Raw genomic sequence first — 26,957 nt, forward strand, 5'->3', positions numbered from 1 at the left:
GTGCTGGGGTGTGAGGCAGTGTGCTCCTACCCTCTTTCTGTTTTGAAAAGACTCCCTTGAGCTACTGAGCTGACAAGCTTGTGTTGATGGACCAATGCAAAGTGTGTGGTACAGAGACCTGAGAGAACTTTGGGCAACATTCCCCATACCCCCAAAATGACTTGTTGCGCTCTACTGATAAAGGAATTCATCCAGAAACACATGTCTAGAGTTACACAGCATAGCTGCACCAACAAGGGTGAAAAAAGACTACTACTGAAGTAAGTGTTATCATGTACTGCATTTACCATGATGCATTGGGGCATATTAAGTGCTGGGAAGTGAGGCAGTGTGCACCTATCCTCCTTCCCAAGCTTGTGTTGATGCAGCTATGTCCAATGAGTGGTACAGAGACCTGAGAAGTCTTTGGACAGCATTTCCATCTCCCCCAAAATGACTTGGTGCGCTCTACTGGTGAAGGAATTAATCCAGAAACACATGTTTAGAGTTACTAAGCAATGGTTGCACCAACAAGTGTGAAAAATTAAAGACTACTACGAAGTGTTATCATGTTCTGCATTTGCCATGATACATTGGGGCAAACTGAGTCCTGGGGTGTGAGGCAGTGCGCTCCTACCCTCCTTCCCAAGCTTATGCTGATGCAGCTACGTCCAATGAGTGGTACAGAGACCTTAGAAGACTTTGGACAGCAGTTGCAGCACTCCCAAAACGAATGGTTGCTCTCTATTGATAAAGGAATAAACCTAGAAACGTGTTTAGAAGCAAATTTATATCTATGAGGCAAGGGATTCTGAAATCGATACAAGGATATCTAATGAGGCTAGAAACAGAGATATTAAATCTGGGAAATATATTTTAAAAAGTCCTGCAACACTCACCTGGGAGCTACTCGGGGCCAAGTGGTTGGAATTCCGAAACACTGCAGAACAAGAAGTGAAATTCTTTTGCAATGAAGGCACTGACAGATAGGCAGCAGGTATGTGATATGGAGAAGGGGAGCGCTCTGGTAGGTCCTCGGGATTGCTTCGCCCCTTCTTGGGCAGCGTCGGGGATAACAGAATGACACAGTGGACGGGACCATACACTATAAGTCGAGAGACATTCAACACACATTTGTAACATACTATATGGACCGCTATACAACTAAACATGACTCTCCTCTGTCACAAATATATGTTTACCACGTTAGAGCTACACCAACCTGGCTAGAACACCACCAATTAAAACCTCTGTGCGCCCCTATCACAGTGGGTAATATCACCCGCTCTCACTAATGTGGACACAAAAATCCTGGCTAAACTAATAGCCAAATGACTGCTCCCAATACTCCCCTATGTGATACGGCCAGACCAGGCAGGGTTTGAGCCAAACAGGTCCACCTCTGATTGTTCACCCTCGCTATTTACTCTCACCCACCAAATTGGCCCTGCATTGGCTGTGACTACAGCCTTTCTGGATGCCGTCAAGGATTTTGACTTGATGAAGTGGCAGTACCTCCTGACATGCTGGTGAGAAGGAATGGAAAGACAACTGGTAGTATGGGTAAAGCCCCTATCCAGGGACCCCCAGGCACAGATTAGCATCAATTGTTTGTTATCCGCCCTTATTATTATGAGAGGAACGTGGCAGGCTGCCCCTGTCATCAGTCCGGTTTGCACTAGCGATGGAATGCCTTGAATGTATAATTCGACAACACCATCCTCAGAGGAATACAGTTCCACCCACGCTGGCTAATTATATCCTTCTAGGCTGATTTAATTATTGCTCATATTGAGAGACCCAGGCAAACATCTGGTGCTGGTGATACACGAGATGGTGGCCTCTGGGGCTAGATCAGGCATACAAATAAACTGGGATAAGTCAGTAGGCTGTCCTTTGACTGAGTCAACGGACTGCCCTGAATTGGACTGTCCAATGGCAAACAAAGCTGATAACATACCTTGGTGTCTGGTTCCATACTGATACAGAGAACTTGATTAGGCAATACTATGGGAGATGGACAGCCAGACTAGAACAGCAAGTTAACTGTTGGATCAAACTCACTCTAACACGAAGAGTGGCAAGAATGAAAATGGTAGTTCTCCGCAGGCGACTATACTTGTTCCAAAATCTCCCAATATCACTCACTGGAGTCTTTTTTATGCAACTAACGTCCTGCATAACTAGGCTTGCACGGGCTGTAGGTCAACCCAGAATTGCCCAGGCTAAGTTGATACTGCCATATGAGGGAAGCTTTTCTGCCCCTAACCTGGAACAATGCTACTTAATCACATAGGCCCAGTTCGCCCACAACTGGATGCATCACACACTACAATCGTCTCATCACAACTTAGAAGCGGGGCTGGCTCTTCCAGTTCCACTAAAAATCATGCTGGACCCTATTCGATCCCCTTCCGAAATTCATAGAGAGCCACACAGCCTGGATATGCTCCTGCACTCATACAGGCTACACAGACATGTACTCTCCGGGCATTTCACTCCTTAATAATCCCAAAGTGCCCATGATGACCAAAACTCAGGTGATTCGGTAAATGCAAGCCAAGTGGTTAATGAAGATGGAAGATTTGTACATTTTAGATTGCTCTCCCTTGGGGAGTTTCTCCCCGAGTACCCACCCTACCCAATGCCAACATTACTACATAATAGACTCCGTAGTACAATACATAACATTTACCCCTCCTTTCTGGATGAGCCTAAGGAGTGGCTGCTCCTGACAATCATAAGGGCAAACACAGGCCACTTAATACCTATTTCCAGCATCTATAATATCATAATCCCAGCAACCCCCCTTCCACCTGCCAATACAAAAAATAAATGGCAAGTCAAAATAGTGTCTCCTGCACTTTAAGTTCATACATAGGATATACTACACTCCAGTGTCTCTGGCCAGACATGGCTTTACTATCAATGCCAAAAGCTAGAGATGTGGTGCCCCAGATGCAGACTTTTTACACCTTGCATAAGAATGCACACCGATCCAAGCATATTAGATCACACTGAACAAATAGATTGCCAGCATGGCATCTCTCACCCTGACCTTTAACCCCCCCCATTGGCTTTTTAGGATATGTAAAGGACGTCCCCAACATATATAGGCAACTTATGGCACTCGCTCTGCTGATGGATAAGGGTAGAGTAGCAAAGCATTGGAAGAGGTCACCTCAGCCTAAATATGCACCATGGCTGCAGGATCTCACTAACTACTCCACACATTTAAAAGTCTATAGTACTCTACTATCACGGGCCTGCAGACATACAGATATATGGGGTCCTCTGCACCAGTACCTACTAGCCCACCAAGTGACCAACCTACTCCCTGAACCGTAGGTGGGACCTTACGGACTGGCTAAAGCTACATGATCTACTGGACGCCTGTTCAAGAGAGACTGAAATACTTGTTTTCCCTTCTTAGCGTGTCCTGAGACTACTTATTGATTCTGTACTTTGTACTGCTGTACGAAATTGTTTTACTACTTTTGTAAAAGTGCATGCTGTGAGTGCCAAATGCTGACTGCAATTATGTCTCTTGTTCTATCGTTTGAAAATAATTAAATAAAGGTTTGGGAAAAAAAGTATTATGCTCACCACTTTCAGGGATCACCAGCCGCCACTTCTTTGTGAATCAGGCCAAAAGGCATTCAGTGATCAGCAGCCGCCTCTTCTTTGTGAATCAGGTCCCAAGGCTAGACTGATCCTTACACATGGGGCACCAATATGATTACTTGTCTAAGAAAAAATACTCCAATTGAGTTGATTAGGCAGGAGGTAGATATTAAATCTAATTGGGCCTCTGCTTTATCGTAACTCTCTGATAGCTACTTTTGCTTAGCTGAGCAAAAACCAAATACACTTACTGGTTGGATTTATGAAGACCTCATCCATACAAAAAAAACTCACTTCTCATGCGTATGCACTACAATGGTTAGGCTAAAAGATAAATGCTGTATTTATCAGTATCCTTAGATATATGCGAAAATGATCGAATGGACGCAGCATGAAATACAGGTTGCCGATTTACACTCTACGTCTGGAATTTGCTCTTTTTCCCAAGTTTCAATCATTATAATTCTGCTAAATCATTCTTATGTGAAGACAAAAAGCTCAGATGTCCTTTTTGTTACAAAACGATTCAGAAAAGGGAGTGGTGATGAACAGAGTGTCTGAATTAAGCAGACCACTCTTACCCAGTCCAAAGATCAGGGCTTGATCCATCACCGTTATTTAGCTCACTGCACCATCCCAGATCAGAACCTGGCTATATGCAAATCAATCTGTCCCTGGCCCAGAGCATCATGGGAACAGGGCAGACTAAACTACCAAGCCAATTCTTCACCAGAAAGGAGACAAGCTTCCGGGGACCGGTTTCTGGCATTTCAGCCGTCGTCGGCCCGGCTTGCTTGAATCCTGATGGTGCAGTGAGCAAGGGACTCATGTCTGAGAATACCCTGCCACACCTATAGTGGCCAAAAACGATTCAGAAAAGGGGCTTGGTAGTTTGGTTTGCCCTGTTCCCATCATGCACTGGGACAGGAACAGACTAATTTGCATGTAGCCAGGTTCTGAGCTGGGATGGTGCAGTGAGCTAAAAAACGGTGATGGATCAAGCCCTGATCTTTGGACTGGGTAAGAGTGGTCTGCTTAATTCAGACACTCTGTTCATCACCACTCCCTTTTCTGAATCATTTTGTCCACCATAAGCATGGAAGGGTATACTCAGATGTGAGTCCCTTGCTCATTGCACCATCAGGATTCAAGCAAGCCGGGCCGACGACGGCTGAAATGCCAGAAACTGGTCCCCGGTAGCTTGTTTCCTTCCCAGTATAAGAATTGGCTTGGTAGTTTGGTTTGCCTGTTCCCATCATGCACTGGGACAGGAACAGACTAATTTGCATGTAGCCAGGTTCTGAGCTGGGATGGTGCAGTGAGCTAAAAACCGGTGATGGATCAAGCCCTGATCTTTGGACTGGGTAGGAGTGGTCTGCTTAATTTAGACACTCTGTTCATCACCACCCCCTTTTCTGAATCATTTTGTCCACCATAAGCGTGGAAGGGTATACTCAGATGTGAGTCCCTTGCTCATTGCACCATCAGGATTCAAGCAAGCCGGGCCGACGACGGCTGAAATGCCAGAAACAGGTCCCCGGTAGCTTGTTTCCTTCCCAATAAAAGAATTGGCTTGGTAGTTTGGTTTGCCTGTTCCCATCATGCACTGGGACAGGAACAGACTAATTTGCATGTAGCCAGGTTCTGAGCTGGGATGGTGCAGTGAGCTAAAAAACGGTGATGGATCAAGCCCTGATCTTTGGACTGGGTAAGAGTGGTCTGCTTAATTCAGACACTCTGTTCATCACCACCCCCTTTTCTGAATCTTTTTGTTACAAAAGGCTGGTCGGTATCAAGATGGGCCAATTACCTCTCTTGGTAGTTAAATGGGCCTGCCACTGGCTTTGCCAAAAAACTGTTACAACATTAGAGCATATTCTTCTGTATTGTAAGCAACTGCAGCAGCTAGTTCGTATGACTCATTTCTTGGCAACCTGATCAGACACTGAAAGATTGCAAGCACTTTATACTCCTATAAACGCATCAGATGTAAATCTGGTAAACTTGCTTACTACTACTGTATTGTTTTAGTAGATGTACTGATGCTTTATGAATTGAAATGATTGAAATGATATTGAAAGCATATCTGTATACATCCTGAATCTGTTTGGCTGATGTCAGCAGACACCTGATGGTCGGTGGTGCTCAGTGTGGGTGCGTCCACCAATCGTATCAGCAAAATGGTCCACTTCTCCTTCACCATGAAAGAAAGGCCGGCACTCCAGAAAGTGTGTTCCAATTCATTTCTTGAAATGCCCAGGAGCATCAACACATTTCGGCAATCAAAGGCCTTGTCCACATTGTTGAACACCATTTTTTACGTTCTGTATATACAATACGTGTTCCCAGTGTGCTCAAAAAGACAAACAAAATACTGCTCGACCTTCACATCTGACCCAATGCAAATTCAACAATTTTATATTAAATTCTTGCTCTACTTATTAGTTGAATGAATTAATCTAAATCAGAGTAACTTATTAATTAATTTCACCTTGAAAGTGCTTGGTAAACACAAGTGTATCAACTGTGTTCAAAAGGTACAGCACAATTCCATAATTTATTGATGCAACTAAACTCTATCTTCACATAATTCCATTATCAGCGTTTTTAACACAGGTTTGCGTTTCATCCAAGTTCCAAGGTGGCCATATTGAAAGTATCATTTGTAAATAGTATTCTACCTACACAATATTTCAAAATCAATAACTGAATAAATTGGTCATTCAAATTGCTCATTCAAAATTGCATATATACAATTAATTCCATATCCCAAATAGCTCTACAGCATACTTCATGGTAGGCATACAGAAAACAGAACTCCTTGTATTATTTCAACCAAGCAAAAGGTCCAATTTAGTAGTCTGGACTGCGCACAAGAACTACTTTCAGGTAACTGGAGAGCTAACAGAAGCTCAAAAGCCAAATGTTGGAGAACCTGCTGTAGCAGGACCCATAATGTTGCTTGAAAACGCCAGCCAAGTGACCCTATTTGGCGGTAGCTGTGGCAAAACGTTTACGAGGTGGTTATGGGTGTGGTCTGAAAGTCCTACCGGGGTATTTCACTTAAAAGAGAGTACTACTGCAACACCAAATTAGAAAAAGATAACAGAAATTTGGAGCAGCAAAAACCCCAACTACCCAAACACCCAAAGCTTCAGAGCCATCACCCCAATCACAACCCATCTCTTGTCTGTGGGAACAAACTCAATTTCAATGCAAGTTTATGGTTGGAGAGATGGGTCAACTCAGTCTTCCATCCTTTACAGATCAGTAAATGGAGTACTTCTAAATGACTAATGCATGCTGTGTACAGAACTGGGAGGTGAAATAGCTTGCTCTATGAAGCATAATACGAGAAAACAATAATATGGTTACTATTACGGGGAGCTACAATAAAGCACTTTGAAGGGTTCAGACTTTGAGGTTACTACACTGGTTTTAAGGTTACTGCACAATTTATCACTAAAGGCCTAGAGAGAACACGAATGATACAAATGATTCAAGATGTGTACATCAGTTGAGGAAGTTGTTTTGTGACATTTAGAAGGACTTTAGCCAAGGTAATTGAAGTATCCATTTGTGGTAGCCTATGCCAAACTACAACCGTACATATAAATACGGGGTCCCCGTAAGAAAGGTGTGTTGTACTAGCTATACTAGCACTTAACAAAATTCAAGAACAAAGTTCACATTTTTATGAAACTTGCAAGTATTGCAGTTTATTAACAACACTGAGCAACTATAATGGTGACAATCACTTTATATTAATTAATATTGGATAAGAAGCCCCAAGGTGAGGGGAGAAAGGAAAAGAAAGGGGGTGCTTAAAGATGTGAAGTTCAAAAAAAGATAGGCATATTTAGTCATAAAGAAACTACAATGTTGATACCACAATCAATACAGGATCAAACATTCCAAATGCAACAAACCGAAATTTGTGGCCAAAATTAATAAAACATTGAGAGGAGACATTCTACGGTCACAGCCTATAGATGGAAATGTCAGGGAATTGAGCCGGATGTTATGTTATGTTATGTTAAAATTCTTATACCGCGCACGTTCACGAAGCGGTTTCTTGGCGCTCATAACAAACACAGCGGACAAGGGTCAATGGTTACTCGAAGGCAGCTTTAAAAAGGAACGTTTTTAATGTCTTACGGAAGAGCTCATAGGAAGGGCAGTGACGAAAGGAGGAGGGGAGGGAATTCCAAAAGGAAGGGCCTAAAAAGGAGAAGCGTAGACCACCATGTTTCTTGCGGTGAATGTGGGGGATGCACAAGAGATTGTCGGCGGAGGAGCGTAAGTTACGAGTTGGTAAATACCGCTTTAACTTGGAGGAAATAAAAGCGGGCGCCAGATTGTAAAGAGCTTTAAAAATAGTGCATCCGAGTTTAAAGGTGCACCGTTTGGCCACTGGAAGCCAGTGGAGGCTCCTCAGCAGTGGGGAGACGTGCTGGTGTTTGGGCTGGTGGAACACCAAGCGGGCGGCCTGATTCTGTATCAGTTGGAGCCTCTGGAGCTGGTAAGCAGGAATCCCCACATATAAGATGTTTGCAAAGTCAACCCTGGAGATGACTAGAGCCAAGATGACTAAAATGAGTGCCTCTGTTGAGGAATCGACAGATCTTGCGGATCCTGCGCAGATGGAAAAAGCAGGATGATGTTACTGCTGAGATCTGCGATTTCATAGATAGATCACCAGAGATGACTACTCCAAGGCTTTTCACAGAGCTGACAGGGCAGGGGGGGCGCCAAGAGAGGAGGGCCAGTAGTTGTCATTCCACGGATTGGCCGGTCCACCCACCAGGACAAGTTCCGTCTTGGATGGATTTAACTTGAGCTGGCTGTGGGCCATCCAATCAGAGATATATAGCATGGTGGTTTGAAAATTGGTACGAGAAGAGGGAGAGGTATCCAGAGGAAAGATCAGCTGCAGATCGTCTGCATAATTATAGATAGTAGGAGGGGAGTGACGGAGAGAAACCATGAGGGGTTGCATATATAAATTAAAAAGGAGAGGGGATAGAGACGAACCCTGAGGGACACCGCAGGAGAGGGAGGAAAGGGGAGCAGAAAAGGTGGAGAGGTGAACTGCTTGAGAGCGGCCGTCAAGGAAAGATCGGACCCAGTCAAGAGCAACGCCCTGAATGCCGGCATTAGTGACACGGTATACACCTGTTACAACGCATTTGTTACAACGCACTACTGTTACAACGCGACTTTTACAACGCATACCATTACAACGCATTGCGCTGGGGGGCGCTCTAGGATAGGGAATAAGTATAATTTACTATCCAACACCTTCCCTAGGGTCCACGGGGACTGGAGTTAGAATAGTAAATTATACTTACCACTATCCAGCACCTCAAAGCGCTATGCGTTGTAATGGTATGCGTTGTAATGGTCGCGTTGTAACAGTAGGTAGTTGTAATAGTATGCGTTGTAACATGGTACATCCTAGTGACACGGTCGATCAATATAGAGTGATCGACCGTGTCAAAGGCCGCCGACAGGTCTAACAGGACGAGGGCTTGAGGGATGTTATTGTCCGCTCCTGTTCTTAAAGTGTCCATGACGGCCGCAATGACCGCCTCGATGGAATGGAGGGGGCGGAAGCCAGCCTGTTGGGGGTCCAAAAAGGATGAGCTCTCGACGAAGGTACTCAGACACCGAGTCACATAAGTCTCTAAGATCTTTCCCAGGTAGGGAAGAAGAGAAATAGGTCTATAGTTGCTCAGGACTAAGGGGTCTGCGTTGGCTTTTTTTAGAATTGGTAGCACTACAGCCTGCTTGAAGGAATCTGGGACTACTCCAGTGGCTAAAGAGGTGTTTAGAAGAGCCAAAGCAGGGTCAGGGCAGGTCAGAAAAATTTCTTTAAGGATGTGAGGGGGGCAGCAGTCGTTGGGAGACCCGGAACTGACTTTGTGCAGGAGGCTGTGGAGCTCGGTAATGGAAATAGGAGGGAATGCGTCGAATTGCTGGGAGTTTTTGGGGGGTAGTAAAAATGAATGGGACGAGGAAGGTGAAGGTATATTGTTTTTGATAGTGGAGATTTTATCCTGGAAGAAGGCATTAAGCTCGTCACACAGAGCCTGAGTAGGCATGGGGGGAAGAGTGACACGATCGGGAAGGGAGAGCTCATTGACAATCAAGAAGATGTCTTTTGCTTTGGAGGCCGACTCCAAGATTTTGCGAGAAAAGTAGGATGTTTTTGCCTCTAGGATAGAGGATTTATATTTTTTCAAGAGGGTCGTGAATTCGATTTTGAGCAGGGGATCATAGTTGTGGCGCCATCGGCGTTCGGCTTGGCGGAGGGCCAGTTTATCCAGTTTTAACTAGTCAGTGAACCATCGCTGGGCGTCATGGGGGCGCATAGCTTTTATAGTTTTTAGAGGTGCTACTGAATTAGAGGCCGCCGTCAGCCATTGTTCAAGGGTAGAGGCTTGGTGGGAGGCTGAGCCGGAAGGCGGAGGGACTGAGGCTGCCAAAAGAGAGTGTAATTCAAATAAATTGGCTTTCTTCCAATTACGGGCTGAGATGTTGATAGGGAGAGGGGGCGGTGGGGGATAGAAAGGTCTACTGAAAAGGAAATAAAATAGTGGTCTGACCATGAGCAGGGGGTTACCAGTGGGGGCAGGATGTCTAAATTTGCCGTCCAGACCTGATCTAATATGTGGCCCTTACAGTGAGTAGGCGTGGAAATCAATTGTCGACAATTCATGCTAATTAGGATTTCTGAGAACTGCTCAGACAGTCGACTTTCCCGAGGGTCAGTAGGCCAGTAATTAAAGTCACCTATGATGATGACTTTAGCATGATTAATAAGAATTTGAGAGACAAGGTCCCCAACTTGTTGTGGGGAAGAGGGCATGTAAGTAGGGGGTCTATACATAAGAACGCAAGTAAGGGAGGACCTGGTCGAGCGAAGTTTAAGGGTTTGAGTATTGGGGATGGGAGTGCAATCTAAGGTGGAAAAGATATGCTCTTTGCGAATGATGGCTGCAACTCCACCACCAGCTTGTCCCCCTGGGCGGTTAGCTTGCATAATATAGTAACCATTGGGAATGGCGGCCAGAATATCGGGTACAGAATCATCTGTAAGCCAGGTCTCGGAGAGGAGAAGAATATCCACGGCGCTATCTTTGAGCAGGCGATGGATTTCCAGCTGGTGTTTCACCATAGAGCGGGTGTTTAGGTATAGAATGGTTAGGGGACGCGTCTCTGGCTCTCGGGAGGTGGAGAGCGGGGGTGCGGAAGTAGGAGTGGGGCAAGGCGGATTGGGGGTCTCTGAGATTGGAATAGTCAAGATACCGCACTCCTGGGCCATCCTTATGGCACAAGGCGGTAAAGGAACTGGTTGTCGTAAGGCGAGTAAATCGGCAGATGTCCAAAGCAAAAGAGCCGTCGACGTTTCGACCCCTGTTTTATAGGTCAGATTAGGTCCTTAAGCGGGGTCTTCATCAGGACAAAACAAGGAAAGAGGTAGTGGGGCAATAGTATCTGAAAAGTTAAAAACAGAAAATCAAACATTCAAAGTGGCACAACTAAATTGCAGCTCAATTTAAACGTCGTGGGCACGACGCCGTAATTTCTATTAATGACAATTACCATGGTCAACAGGCTTCAAGGGGCTCTGATGTGGGAACTCGGATGAACCACTCAAATGTAGTGGACAGCCGCCGCGAAACAAGTTCGCAACTACAGAGGAATACAAGTGAGAGAAAAGGATCTGTTATCAGACACATTTCAGTTCCAAGTGATCCTGTCAAAATATACAGCTAAATACATCAGTTCACAGGGGGGTAAACCTCATGTATCAGAATGATGAGATTGCGTGTGAACAGAGTGGCCGCTGGTCATTAGAGGAAAACGAATCCCAGCGTACAAAAGGTATGGTTTCAAATGATGGGGTGAAAATTAGAATGGTCTCAAGATCTAATATAATGAAAGGCTGGAGACAACTAGATGCAATTGCATCATTAATTAAGATAGCCCAGCTAATTATAGGATTTAATGGAATAAAACATCAACTGCAATCAAGGCATAAAAAATGTGCTCACCCTTGATTTGAGAAAACTAGGACATCTAAAGGAACCGGACTTCTTCATAGGGCTACAGAATTCCTACTCACGGTCATCGATAATCAAATATGACAATGGCACCTTATTTCGAAGGCGTGTGATAAAAAATTGCGCTATGGGCAAAAGAAGGTAAGACTAATCAAATGATATTAGCCATGCTGTATCAGGAGGTATGACAGTGCAAGGCCGAATAATATCGAATACGGTATAATCACTTACTATTATGGACTGGGAGTGTTAGAATCACAGGCGTGCGCTTGTTCCCAAAACTCGCATCAGTGAGGCACTACAAACCAAAGGAAAACTTGCCTTGGTTAAAAAGGCTCTTCCACGTTGTAGCCGGTGTGTGTAAAACAACCAAAACATGTCGAACAAAGGGAAAGGGTTACTTACTTAATTCTAGAAGCATAGTGCTGTGATTATTCTGCTTATCAAGTGTAATCCGATTCACTGTGTGGGAAAAACAAACACACGGAAAGCAGTCCGTCACTAGCTGATGGAATCGGCGTGTGTTGGCTCTCGTGACAATGCATTCTACTCGGAAGGGAAGTCAACTTACATCGGCCAGTCAAGAAAACGATCTCGGAACGCCAACCATCAGGTCACCGAAAGCCATGTCAGCGCGCCGTTGACACTACGCATAGTTTTGGAAAGCTGGGTCACGTGGCCAACCCATAATAGAGAGTGAGGACATACTTCACTGCCAGATCAAGCAGGGATCTATCCACAAGAACCCGAGTGGATAAATGGGTTCTAAATAATTTTGAGTCATTGTATGAGAGCCAACTCGTGGCAAGAAAATTTATATTCGAGGGAAGTTATAAAAAATAAAAAGAAAAGAAAATGTAAATACCAACCACAGTGTGTCCGATAACGATTCGGATGGGAAATCATGGGTAAATATTACGGAAATTGTGAGCAACGGTTGAAACCTACTATGTCTGTGATACCATGCATGATATAAATAAATACCTCTATAAACAAAAATCGTGCAACTCTCTAGCATGAGGTTGTAAACGATTTTAAATCAAACATAATTAACAACATGTTTGTAATACACTTGTGCTACTGGTTATGCAACATATAGGAAGGCCATCTAAAGGCTAAATGTAGGTATAAGTCAAAGGAATCAGACTACCTTATTAGGTTCCATAAGAGGTAACCGTGCAATTCTCAAGCATGAGATTGTAAACGGATTAGGTCCAACATGTAATTTGTGACATCACTAGGTATGTGACGGATAACAATATCCTGGTGTCAGTTTCATGTCTGTGTAAGTTTAATAATGAATGTTCTGTTACCATAATGCCCAATGAAAGGCGGATCATAATGACTCGGGCACTTCTCTAGCATGAGAGTGTAACCGGGTGTTGTAGTCTCGGAACATGTGATTAATACAAACAGCCTTATTAGAGCATGCAAGATCAAGATCTATAAATATCCCACTATTAGCCAAGTGCTGCCATTTGGGACAGGCTACTGTCCTGTTCATTAAGGCCATGTTTGATTGAATCCAAAAGGGACAGCCATTTTGATTCATGTGTGTTTAATACTGTCGTTACGTTCCCCCCTCTCTCCTGCCAAGGGTTACCTTTTCAACGACCAGCCACCTCAGATCACTTACTAGATGGCCAGTTTTTTGCCAGTGGTCCACCAAAGGGGCCCCTACCACTTTACATCTTAGTCTGCTACTATGGGATGAAATCCTTGCTTTTACCTTTTGTTGAGTCTGGCCTACATAGATCTGTTTGCATGGGCACATAATAATGTAAATTACGCAGGCCGTATTGCAGTTTGTGTGGTGTTTCAAGTGAAATGTGCGCCCTCCCTGCTCAAAACTCCTGGTCTGAATAGTGGTATGACATTTCCATCTATAGGCTGTGACCGTAGAATGTCTCCTTTCAATGTTTTATTAATTTTGGCCACAAATTTCGGTTTGTTGCATTTTAAATGTTTGATCCTGTATTGATTGTGGTATCAACATTGTGGTTTCTTTTTGACTAAATATGCCTATCTCTTTTTGAACTTCACATCTTTAAGCACCCCCTTTCTTTTCCTTTCTCCCCTCACCTTGGGGCTTCTTATCCAATATTAATTAATATAAAGTGATTGTCACCATTATAGGTGCTCAGTGTTGTTAATAAACTGCAATACTTGCAAGTTTCATAAAAATGTGAACTTTGTTCTTGAATTTTGTTAAGTGCTAGTATAGCTAGTACAACACACCTTTCTTACGGGGACCCCGTATTTATATGTACCACATAGCGCCCAGGTCCCCGTTACTGCATGGGTAAAACCCCCTTTAGTGTAATGTAAACTACAACCATAAACTCATGCATCATAAAGCCGACAGTGTGGCCAAACCATACAAAAAAAACTGAAGTGTTCTGGGTCTGGTTAAACTCCATCGTCAGCAAAATATAGCCCTGACTTGCTTAACGTGTGCTAGTCTGGGAAACAGAAATAAAATAAAACTGACGTAGTTCTTTAAAAACCACCAGATTTCCCCGAATCGGAAGGAACGCACTGACCAAGAAATGCTGACCTTCACTTTTTGTCTGAAGACAAACATATCAAGCAGATTGCACAGTCTGGTGAAATAAGAGAGGGTTATGGACAGAGAAACTATTTCTGCTCCTCGGAGAGCGGCTTCCCGGTGATGCCACCAGCTGCAAGTCAAGTCAAGCAGCTTTTGCGCCCTGATGACGTCACAGGAAGCGACATTACGTTTTGAACTTATGTTCCAGCGCATTTTTAACACCATTCTACTAAAATCAGTGGGGCACTGCATATTAGGAAAAGAAAATGATAATTAAAATCAACGAAAGATAAAGAGTTACTTGCTTAACAGTATTATAAAGGTATCAAGTGGTATCCAGAAAATTAGAGCGCTGCAGCATGCGGTGTGAGAGCACTAACACACACGTTCTTACCTTCAAAAAGAAGCTGCAAATTTCAGATATAGCAGGTAGCATGATGACATAACATGATTCATGTGCTGGTGTAGTCAGCAACATTTTTACTAAAAATATTGGTGATTTGTAGTCGCAGAACTTCACCCAATTCTATCCACCGTGCCAAGGACGCAGCTGGAGGTGTCATGCTATGGTGCAACCAAAGACTCTGCGAGGCACAGGGTACACCCAAAGTGGACACCCACCCATTGCAGATGGTGACTGGGAAACTCGATAAAAGGTCATAGCAGCTCAGAATCTAGCAGAGAGACACATTTACCTGGGCACCTAGGTTCAGGAGTCTAACAATAATTTCCACGTAAAGTCAATTCTATCCCCCATAACAGGGGCCCTTCACTTCCTTCTGCATACATGTAGTGTGTTCTTTTTGGGTATGTGTACAGTGCCTGGGTAGTATCAGTGCAGCACAAGATGGTGGGTCCTTTGGTATGGAAAAACTCTCATGGCTTTCCTATCCTTACAGCAGCCGCTCGGGCTGTGCTTTGGAGACCCCATTGCGTTGGTGGAGAAGTGTGGCTCACTGGTTAGAGTAGGCATACCCTGAAGCAGAGGTCAGACCCGGGACCAGGGTTCAATTCCCGACGCGGCAGGGTCTGAGCCCAAGTGTCCACGGACTCGATAATTCTCACTTCAGTGCCTACTCGAATCACGGGTTCACACTCTGCAACTCTGGGCAATAGCTTGCTTAATCTCCACTACGGCCCCCCTGCGGCGGGATGCCTGGTTTTCACCTTGGGGATGCCCAGTACGGGTTATCTCACAGGGAAAAAGCCAGGACGGGTTCCCAATGCAAGCGCCGAGATGCCCAAGGGTAAGTCGAGCGCTATATAAGAACACACATACATACATACATACATACGTTTTCACCCTGTCTGTTTAGCTGTAAAATCCATTCTGCCAAGATCCAACCATGACTGGACACAGGAGACTGATCTAAACTGGTCCAACCAGCTAGGTAGGGCTGTTTCTAGACCTGCATGGAGAGGCATTCAATGACAATCCCGGTCCTCCCCAATTTGTGCTGTCATGTGGACTGCAAGGTTACAACAGAGACCATACCATATGCCTGGAAATTCCATATTTTCTTTATCACTTGATGCCTGCTCTTTCTTTTGTGAATCAAGCCTGTGAATCAAGCCTGTGAACATGCTCTCTAACTTGGCAGGTATTTGTATTTTTTAATCTAGCACCTCAGCTTGAAGCTTCTTGCCTTCTCTCTAAAGTCATAGGTTTTAGGTAAATAGTGGCTTTGCCTGAGCCGGTATGTTGTACATGTCCGGGCTCCTGGAATATGTCTGATCCTGGAGAACTGGGTGATGTCTAAAAGGGGACACTACTTTGCAAGTTGCTATTTTCCCCAAAGCTGGACACAAACCTAGAACTCTGGAGGAAGCCCTGCTGCTGTGTCCCGAAGAGGAAGCAGATGACTCTAAACTGCCTGGTGTGTCGAGAGGACTTCATCTCGTACCAATAGGATCAGAAGTAAGGTTCAGAGGACTGAAGCCTGCGTGCATGTCATCACGAGGCAGGGACCTTGTAAGCCGGCTGGTCAAAACGAAGCTCAAGACATCAGCTTTCTCAGAGGTCGAAGACGGTGACCTGCAGGAAACATTCCATAACTGAGAGTAGTGATCCTACATCAACCTACCCTCACATTATGGAAGCCTGAAGCACCCTCTTTACCGCCCTTTTAGCAATGGCTTAAGGTAGTCTTAAGTTAGCCAAGTCTATTCAGTCTGATTTCCTGATTCTGGACTTGTTTTAACCACATCGAGAGGCTTTATGGTTCTGGTGCTAACTGCGATGGAGCGCGCAAACAGCATTGAGATACTCCGGCATTACCCTCCCTCAGTCTCTTGCCCGCTAATAAGTGAGGTCAGGCATGACTCCGTTGCTGTGGATTCACTGCTATTGTCCTCCTGTGTTCTGTAGGCAGGTGCCACCCCCATCCACACTGCCTACGGTCTAGGACAGTATGGTAGATGTGGGCTGATAATAGTGGGGCACACTCCTCCGTATGTGTAAACGTGGGTCTGTGGCCCAGGACAAAATGGCAGAATTCATCATTCTGTCAACAGATCAATTCATAAGCTGGCATGTTGCCTGTGCTTATAGCTTTCACAGCTTCTTAAGGCTTCCTGTTTTGCTTAGTATTTAATACAACATAGTCAGGAGGAACAGTGCAATGCAATGCTTGTGGAAACTTTTGGCAGTGGGTCTGATCCCCTGCCCCAACCCCCGTGACAATGTCTATTAGTTGTATCCTCTTTTTTCCATTTTGAAAACTTTGATCTGCTGCGGGTGATAATTCATTTCCAGCCCCCACATGACCTTTGACTTTACAGATCAGTTGCAACAGGAACTGGTGTCATTGAACTGTTTCCAATGACCTCATCACTGGGCACCTTATCAAGAGAAAGTAAGAGTAACCCCATCAACAACACACTGGAACTTTCACTTTGGAGGAATCCTTTCAGCACCCGTTCTCCATTGTTTTGCTGTAGATGGGAACCATAGGGCTTGGGTGCTGTGCTGCACGGACACGGACAAGGGGCAAACAATATAAGAAGCACACAATGGGCCAGATGCACAAAAGAATTTTGCTTTTGCAAATTTTCCAAATCGCTATTTAGGGTCTTTTGCAAACAAAACCCCTTTTTCCTAATGTACAAAAGGCAATTTGGTAGCTCTAATTTGCAATTTGTTCCATTTGGTAATTACTATATTTGCAATTCCAAATGAAGAAATCGTAAATAGGAATTTCCAAATTGCAAATAGTATATATTATTCATTTCCTAATTGCGACTAGTAGCAAAATGAATTTTTAGAAAATGCAATTACCACCAAATCAAATCTGGTATTAATCAGATGCAACCTATATAAAGTGACCCTTACACAACGGCGGCTTTGTAAGTTCTGGTGAGGAGGATAAGAATTTTGACTGGTATGCTGAGAAGAAGACAGGAGACGATTTTTAGGGATACGGTAACCCTTTTTGATCAAAAGGAGATATTTGATGAGTACAGTCTTAGTAGTTAGATCATTTTGGATTTAAAAGCTGAATTACGGCTTCAGACCCAAACAGACAGAATCAGTGCTATCCCACCGCATGTGCAGGTATTGTGTTACCTATACCTTTTAGTTTTTTGAAGTTACCAGGAAGTAATCAGTGTTTCAAAGTGCGCTGTCGTGTTTTCCCACATGTATCTTGATATTACGATATCCAAAATAAATGATTACATTTATTTTCATGCATCTCAGCAGGAATTCCAACATACCAAACTTTTGTTTTATCATATGACATATTTTCCAAATGCTAAAGGACGTGTGGATAGTAAACATGTTGCTATCTGTTCACCATCTATGAATTAATTTATTTTTAGAAACCACATAAATAGTCACTCCCTTAATATTAAGGGTTGTGTGTGATGCTTCCTGTATAACAGGCCGTGTTGCCCTATTTCCAGGCATCACACATTCCTATATGTTGAGCCACAGTGACTTTTAAGTGGCTGTCTAAAGGTGATTTGGTGACGGTTTTCTACATGGTAAACCTGCCTATATAAATTATTTAACACCCAATCAACCATCAACACATAATAACCCATAATAATGTGGGCTTTCTTTAGTTTTCAGGAGGCATTGCATATGCATTATAGCCTTGGATCATAACACCATATTTAAACCCAAGTACAAGGAGTAGGCAGAGCTGCAACAGTGCTCACAAAATAGCATGCTCTGATATAGAGAGGATCTTTGGAATCTTAAAAAGACCCTTCAGGTGTCTGCACAACAGTGGTGAAGCCATCCAATGCCGTCCGTGTAAATGTTGCAAAATCATAGCTATATGTACATTGTTCCATAATCTTGCTATGAGGAGGGGGCTTGGGTCAATGTGGAAATTGATTCAGAATCTGATCCTAAGGAAGGAATACTAATAGGATGGCTCTTATGCTGCTGATGGTAGAGCACACCATAAAGAGATTACACAGTTATTTTAAAGGTAACTGAAACGAAAAAAAGGTAAATACAAGAATACATGTGTTATGCTTTTAAAGTTCCAAATATGCATTTTATTAGGAAAGCATCATACTGTTAATTTTTACAAATGCAAATAAAATGTATCTCGACACAAAGTTATCCTGTATAGTTTTCTGTTTCGCAAAACAAAATATTCATAAGTAAGTAGTATATGGAAAATACAACAACCACATAGGTGCTTTCTTTTAGCTCTGCTTGCACTACTTTTCTCAGCATTACCTGCCTCTGGAGTACCAATAACACCTGTACTAGATGTATGTCGGCGAGTGAACGTTAGGTTAGAGACATCAGACAATGAGGTCTACTTAGGCTTGATTCTTCTTCACTTTCACCTGCCCATAAACCTGCAGGCACAGATCTAGTACTGGTTTGCCTATTTTCCAAGGCAGATGTGACTTGCACTAAGCCACGTGCCACATCTCTAAAGCAGTGACCCATCACTGTCTGTATATTTACAGTGTGCCTGGATAAGGTGGTAGGAGCCTGTGCCAGACGTTTAATGGATCTGCTCAATATATCAAACCGGAACATGTGTTGGGGATGCCTACACCTTTTCCTTGTACAGTGTTGGTGCCTTGTTGTTGTGTTTGTCCAGAGAGTCTGTGAGTTTAGCAAAGTTTTGATTCATTGTTAACTATTTTTCTAAACCTTTCTTGGCCTTCAAAGCCATTGTGTGATTTATGCACAACTAGCTTACCCGTCGCGCGTTGCTGCGATCTCAGAAGAAAGGAAATTTAAGGAAACTGGTTATGATAACATTCAATTTACATTGTGTCATTTTTATTGAAACGTATTCATTTTAATATGGAAAACATTTTAAAGTGTTGTTTTAATTCTGTTTATTTATTCAAGTGCTTGTAGATACACGGTATTTTTTGTTTTTCCGTCTGGTGCGTACACGAATAAATCAAAAGGTTTTCCGACGCGTGAGCTGGCCACATACAGTTGTCCATGTGAGAAGCACGGATTCTCCAAATCTAGTCCACACACTTGCAGCGATTGTCCTTGTGCTTTGTTGGTGGTCATTACAAAAGCGAGTCGCACCGGAAACTGTAAACGTTCAGTATTGGAAAGGGCCCTGGGGTGCCGGGGGGCCGATATTTAACACATTTTTCTTTTTTTCTTTTTTGCCAGAAACCTTCGCGGGAGTGTACTCAACAACTTCCCAAAGTTTCATACTGATCGGATGAATGGTGTAGTAATGCATAAAGGACAAACAGACAGACATACATTCGTTTTTATATATATATATATATATATATATATATATATATATATATATATATATATATATATATATATATATATAGACTAGCTTACCCGTCGCGCGTTGCTGCAATCTCAGAAGAAAGGAAATTTAAGGAAACTCGTTATGATAACATTAAATTTACATTGTGTCATTGTTATTGAAACTTATTCATTTTATTTTTTTAAACATTTCTAAGTGTGGCTTGAGCAGTGCGTCCTCAATTGGCTTCCAATCTTGATTCTGGTTGCTCTCCTGTTTTATTCGAGCGGGCTTGAGGAGTGCGTAATCGATCTGTTTCCAATCTTGATTCTCTTTGCTCGTTCGTTTGAGAATTACGTGCTTGAGCAGGTTGTATTCGAACAGCATTACGGGATGGGGCAGATTGTATTCGAACAGCTTCTATTCTTGCTTCCTGTTGTTCGTCTGTTTCTGAAGCTCGTAATGCCTTTTTCTTTTGTGCTTCTGATGTAGATTGACCATTCGATTTCCGTTTGGGGGTCATAACTGTCGATGATGCTCGCAAATTCGCTGTCTATTTCAGTATTCGAAAGATTATGAGGGCCCTGGGGGGCCGATTTAAAAAAAAACATTTTGACAGAAACCTTTGCGGGAGTGGACTCAACAGCTTCCCAAAGTTTCATGGCGATCGGATGAATGGTGTAGTAATGCATAAAGGACAAACAGACAGACATACTTATGTTTTTTAAATATATAGATAATTGGTGATTTACACATTATATATATCTTGCTTGCAGCCACTGCACAGAAATCATTGATGCCTCCAAAACACCAAACAATTGAGATGTGTCTGAACCATCATCCATTGTAAGAATACCAGTATTACGGGAAGCTGTGACATCATGATGCAGCTGAAAAACCCTGCAGTGCATCTGCCTGGCTCTCAGGGATGTTGGGCTGGTTGCTCTGCCTCTGGTTGTTTTTTGTGATACATCTTCAAAATCTGGGAGTGGTAAAACTGTAGTTCTCCTTCTGAATGGTCCTTGGGATGTCTGTGTGGCAGATATTTCTGTGGATTCCTCAATATAATATGGGCTTTCTATAATGGACTCTTGCTCTCTATCAAGCTCTCTTTGTTATGACACATCTGTGAGAAATATATAAATATTAATATACTGTTTATTTATTTTTTAATGTTACATTTGTGTTACATGTACTTTTCTGATCACCGTCTATTCTGAATGAGAAATTGTTTAAAGCTCAAACAATGTACATGTGTTTCTACACATCAAAATTAAGAATCATTATTTATACTACAACTCCTGTAACGGATTAGAAAGTTACAAAAAGCATTAAAAAAAGGAATTCTCCAAAGTATGATTAAATAATGAAGGGTCTTATTACGATCTTGGTAGATGGGGTCACTCTGTCACAAATGTGACAGTTGTCCTGACCGGCGCATTACAAGTCAATTATAGCCTAGGAAACTTGTAACATGATGAACGGGATATCCGTCATGTTTGTGACGGAGTATCCCATCTGCCAAGGTCATAATCAGGCCCTGAGAAAATATGCATACAAATCTATGGAAATTACATATGCATTATATATTATTCCTTTAAGTTGTTTATTTTACATATGCATTATATATTATTCCTTTAAGTTGTTTATTTTAGATTCGAGGTATCAACATTGGGAACACCCACAACACTCAGGCTAAACTGTTGCCTCAACTAAAGATTCCATGGGTGCTTGTGATCTTCTTTGTTACTCTCTCAAAAGCCAAAGGTTTTAGATAAATAATGGTCTTACCTGAGCTGGTCCTCTGCCTGTCTCACATGCCTTCTCTTTGGTTTGCGATCTTAAATCATACCATCTTTTTCAGGGATGATATGCTATGTGATACCAATGGAATTAACCCTGTCCAGGCTGTCTGTGCAGATTTAGTTTTTCTGATATTCTGACACACTGAAGGAACTCTTCTCAAAGCGCTCCTCATTATTGAACATCCACTCCTTAGTAAGGACCTTCAGCTCCTCCTCTTGAAACTACATCTTGCACTTTCTGTCAACAAGATCATTATAACCTTCTTACCTTGACATAGATCTCCTTCTTTGCTGTACAAAAATCCAGTAAGACTCCACATTTACACTCTTGAAAAACACTATCTTCCACTATGTTGCAGAACACCATTAAGGAGGTGCATTTATGCCCTTCTACATTGTGAACTCACCATTCTGCTACCACAATGTGACTTTTCCTATTTGCTACTTCCTAACAATGATTTGCATTTTAGCAATTCCCTATTAGGAAATCCCTAAATAGCAATTTTGAATCAGACATATTTGCAGCTAGAGAAAAACTACCTTTCGTACACTTCGAATAGCGATTTCCAATTGGCATTTCGGATGCAATTGCTATTTGGAAATCGCTAAACAAAACATATATACATCTGGCCCTTAATTCAATGTTGTAATCTTTCTGGAGCCTTTGACAGGGGTCAAAGCTGCATCAAAGATTCACAGGGAAACCAGAGTACTGAAGATCCTTTTTCTTCAGGATAAGACTGACCATTTACAACAATGTTCTTCGAATTGCCTTGCATAACTAAGTACTATGAAACAATTTGGGGGGTCTTTAGGTACTCTGGGAGGTTAAACTAGTCTGTTTGCTTGTTGATCATTTCAACTGCTCTAAATTTTCTTTAAAAGAAAATAAAGACCTATTAATTTGGAAGATACGACTAAGACTGGACATCAGATGTATTCTGTTTTACGATTATTACCAGCTGTATATTGCTCCACAGCTATTGCCAACTCAAAATATGCCTTGAAAACTCAACCTACCTACCTTTGGAGAGCTATGAGTCCAAATGGACATGCTTACTGAACTAAAGCATAATAATACTGAAGGCCGTGGGACATCAGTTGAAAACATTACTCAAACAATCAATCAGGGCTTGTAAAGCACAGCTACTCACCTGTGAGGGTCTCAAGGCACCGGGGGAGGGGGCTGCTGGTTGGACTTGGTGGAGGATCCTTCGAAAAGCCAGGTCTTGAGGTCCTTCATGAATTGGGTCAGTGACGCAGACAGATTGCCTGAGGTGCAGGGGCAGGGAGTTTCATGTCTTGGCAGTAAGGTAGGAGAGCAATCTTCCTCCGGTTCTGGTCTTGTGGATCCTGGGTATGGAGGCGAGGGCGAGTTGGGAGGGTTGGAGTTGTCTGGTGGGTACGTGGAATGTGAGGCGGTGGTTCAGGTACGCTGGTCCTTTATTGTATAGGGCTTTGTAGGGATGAATGAGGAGCTTAAAGGTGACACTCTTGTTGATTAGGGTTCAGAGGAGTAGTCAGAGGTGTTGCGTGGTGTATGCTGCCCAGAAACCACTGAAAGGCTTGGACCCAGAAAAAAAGCCTCATAGTTTGAGAATGTGGCAAAAGATCCAAATGATGCCACACATATGTCACAGCACAAGCTATTATCCACTAGTCGAGTAATGGAGAGCCTCTTCTGTTTGATAGTTTAGGGTGCCTCTGGACCAGGCAATGGAGAGAATTGTGCACTACCCGGTGGAGCCCATTCCTCTTAGAAAGGACTGGTGTTTACATTTCTTACACACACATTTGCCATTAACATCATAAATCAACCTCATAAATAATTCTTGTATCCATTTTAAGCAAACTATGTGTTCACTCTAAAATGGGGCAAGAGAAAAAAAGAGAATGAATGTCTACAAAATTAATTTAAAGCAATTCAGCAAATGAAAACTAAATGGATTAAACATGCATTGGCAATTCTAATAGGACTGTTTTTTATTAGAGGAAATGCTTGGTACTAGTTGAATGACGTTGTGTACGTTGCTCGGAGCTTTCCAAGAAAGACAATTCCATAAACAAGCATCATGGGTTACAAGTTGGAAGCTGAGAATAGGGCCCATTGGCTTTACATAAATCATTAGGACTATTAAGCTGTAGTCTCAAAGAAGAGCGTTTTAAAAATGCTCAGAAGAAATTTTAAAGAAATAGTATTTGCATTAACAAAGAAAGCTGTAAATCCAACAACATGCTAACATCACTGCAAAGTTAAACAAATGAATGTGGAATGTCAATAGGTTAATAGCACTGTGTTTTCATATCAGCCTCAGGAATTCAGATACCCTGTTCCCTACACACAAAAAAAGCCTTAAATCAACAATTAAACATGTTATCTAACAAAGTGAGTATATCAAAGAACACACTGTGACTTACAATCTACAAATCACGTCGCTTCTGCAAAGAACACATTTTTGCCCTATCAACAAAACCTACTGGGAACACAAATTGAACAATGTCAAAAAAAGAATAAAATCTCAATTCAATAATGCAATAAGGACCTAAACAGAAGCAGAAGGCGTCAAAGATTGGATGAACAGCAGTAGAAAGAAACTTTCAACTTGTTTTTCATTGAAAGAAAATGTACGAAACCAACACCTATGAGGCTAATGCCTTGTACTTCAGATATCAGACCAAGCCAGAAAGTGCTTCATAAAACTATTCAACATTATCAACCAACACACCAGACCTCTGTCGAAGTTAGTTACCTACACATCTAAAGAAAGGCAGAGGGGATTTATGAATTATTTGTAGAGAAGATGAAATGGTTGAATCTTAACAGACAAGAATCTCTCTCAGTCAGTAGACAGCCTTTCCACAACCCTAAACAGCAACGCATGCTGGAGGGAATTTCAGAGGTCAACAAAAGATAGTTTATCATAATAAAACCTAAGACGAAACATGCCTGGCGCTTTGTGGACTCAATCCCCTCCACTCTAATCTAGGAGGTCAGCATTCACATATCCTTTAATTGAACACAGCTGATCAGCTTCCCACTGGCCTACAGAGAAATGATGCCATTCTGAAAACAGGACAGTTCACCACACTGCTGAAAAAGGAGAGATCTGAACAATATCCACCCAGTAACTAATCTCCATTCATAGCAAGGATCCTATATTGCATCTCAACTCAACCAATACATCGATATTTGTAAAGAGAATGTAATCACCTTCCCACTACTTATAGTTGATAATGATATACCTACTGATAAAATCCTTTTTGATCTTTTATTGCTGGAGTATTCCTTGTAATTATTGTAAAGAACTCATATACCCTTTGATTAAGTACGCGCTATATAAAAGTGCAATAATGCATCAAATAAATAAATAATAACAATACATCATGGCCTTCATAGACAGCCCGCCAAATCAATGGTAAACCATGTAAAACGCATGAAAGCCGATAGAGGAGGACCCAAAGCCACATCTCTATTCTCATTGGACCGATTATTGAACTAATAGTGCTAAAGCACTCTGCAGCCAGATCTGAACATATATGTGTTATTGACCACTGCATGTGAAGAATTAGCACTTCACATGGCATTATCATTGCCACAATTGACTTACAATGAACTGTTTTACAAGCGGCGTTTAGCCTCAACAGAAGCCAGAAAGACAAGGAAATCTCAAGGCCCCATTAAGCGTGCTCTTAGGTTTCAGACTGTCAAAAAAGCAGGCCCGTAAAGTGCAGCCGCAGCTGTAACACTTGTGCTGTTTTATTCTGTATTTATTTTAAACCTCAGTTTCCATTAAAGAAGAGTAAAAAAAAATGCAGATTTCGATTTTGTGATACGCTCATACTACGTTACCATAGTTCCCCTTCATTTAGCAGGGTGCTGTGTTTTGGGGGGGAAATGCCCAGAATCCCCTTTGGCCTGATATTCAAATGTGACCTAAAGCCAAGATAGAGGCAGACATCTGACTTGAGCCAGGGTTTCTTACTGCATGAAATTATAACCTCACATGCTGTTAATCCAGGTTCGACACTCATCATAGGCACCCTACAATCTCTGTACGCAGGAAGGACATTTAAATTCAGTATCGAAGCACCAGGCACTAACACAACCATCTGATACCATCTGCAACCAGACAGAACTCGTATACAGATGGAGCAGCCATCAGAACTTCTGAAGGCAGGCATTATCCTCACACCAATGCGCTCAGGCAGGATCCCTGCATCTGAGAGCAGGCAGGAGGACCCTCACACCAGGTGCATCTAGAGTGAACCCTTGGATTCAGATAAGGCCATCATGTCCTCTAACCAGGCAGGACCCTTACAACGTCTGTGGATTCATTGGAGGAATACATGATTCTTCCTGCTTCAAATCTACTAAATGTTCCCGGAATGGTCTAAGGGGAGTAGTGCCATAGCATTTACTGGAAAATATCGTCCTACAAAAATATCATACCCTATTATTGTGAGGACAAAGATTTCGGGAGTCAGGATATCATCTAAACATATGGTACAACAAGTAGTAAGGTGATTATTAAGTTAAGTTCATCGCTAGGGCAATGGTTGGCGGAAAAACGGAAGAGAGATAAATTAGCCTGTTGAAATAGTTGTGAAGGCTATTGCACCTATTGCAGCATTTCCATTATTTAAAAGGTCAAAAAAAAGAGTACAATCGTATTGGTAATGGCAACTCGCTACTTATAACATAGCTAAGTCGCAAAACTAACCACAAGCGCTATCATAAAAAAACAAAATAGATAATATGAGGCTCTTTGGGCCTCATTTTGATCCTGATTCAGACGCAAATTAGTTTGCATCAGAATCGCAATTCCCAAGTTATGTGGCGATTACTGCCCCCATGATTTTCCACTCCGTCCCAACAGCCCCCCTCCCCACCTCCTGCTGATTTTCGCCACTTAAAAATCTGGTGGAATTCGTGCGATGAAAAGCACATAATTCTCAGTTTCACATCTCGGATCAGGGGAAAAACTCCAGCCATTACTGAGTTATTCCCCATCCACTCAGATGTGGAATTCAGAATGAAGCAGTAATACCGCGCTTGGTAAATGCCCCAGCACCCGTTATCAGTAGACCCGGGGTGGGGTATTTCTGCACTCAGTGAGAGGCAGCTCTGGGCACCTGGCTCACATTTAGGGCCTCCCAAAAGTTTCAAGAGAGGTATCTGTCGTTGTACCTTAAGTACATTGTTCCACCCTCCACACAGGCCACC

General features: G+C 42.6%; 1 protein-coding gene across 1 annotated transcript in view; it reads right to left on the reverse strand.

Annotated features, from left to right (window-relative positions):
* Positions 1 to 26,957, reverse strand: part of RAB31 (RAB31, member RAS oncogene family) — a 321,603-nt gene that overhangs the window by 191,065 nt on the left and 103,581 nt on the right. The gene's annotated exons all lie outside the window — the stretch shown is intronic.

The sequence above is a fragment of the Lissotriton vulgaris genome, chromosome 4_1 (assembly GCF_964263255.1).
Source record: "Lissotriton vulgaris chromosome 4_1, aLisVul1.2, whole genome shotgun sequence".
Lineage (NCBI taxonomy): Eukaryota > Metazoa > Chordata > Amphibia > Caudata > Salamandridae > Lissotriton > Lissotriton vulgaris.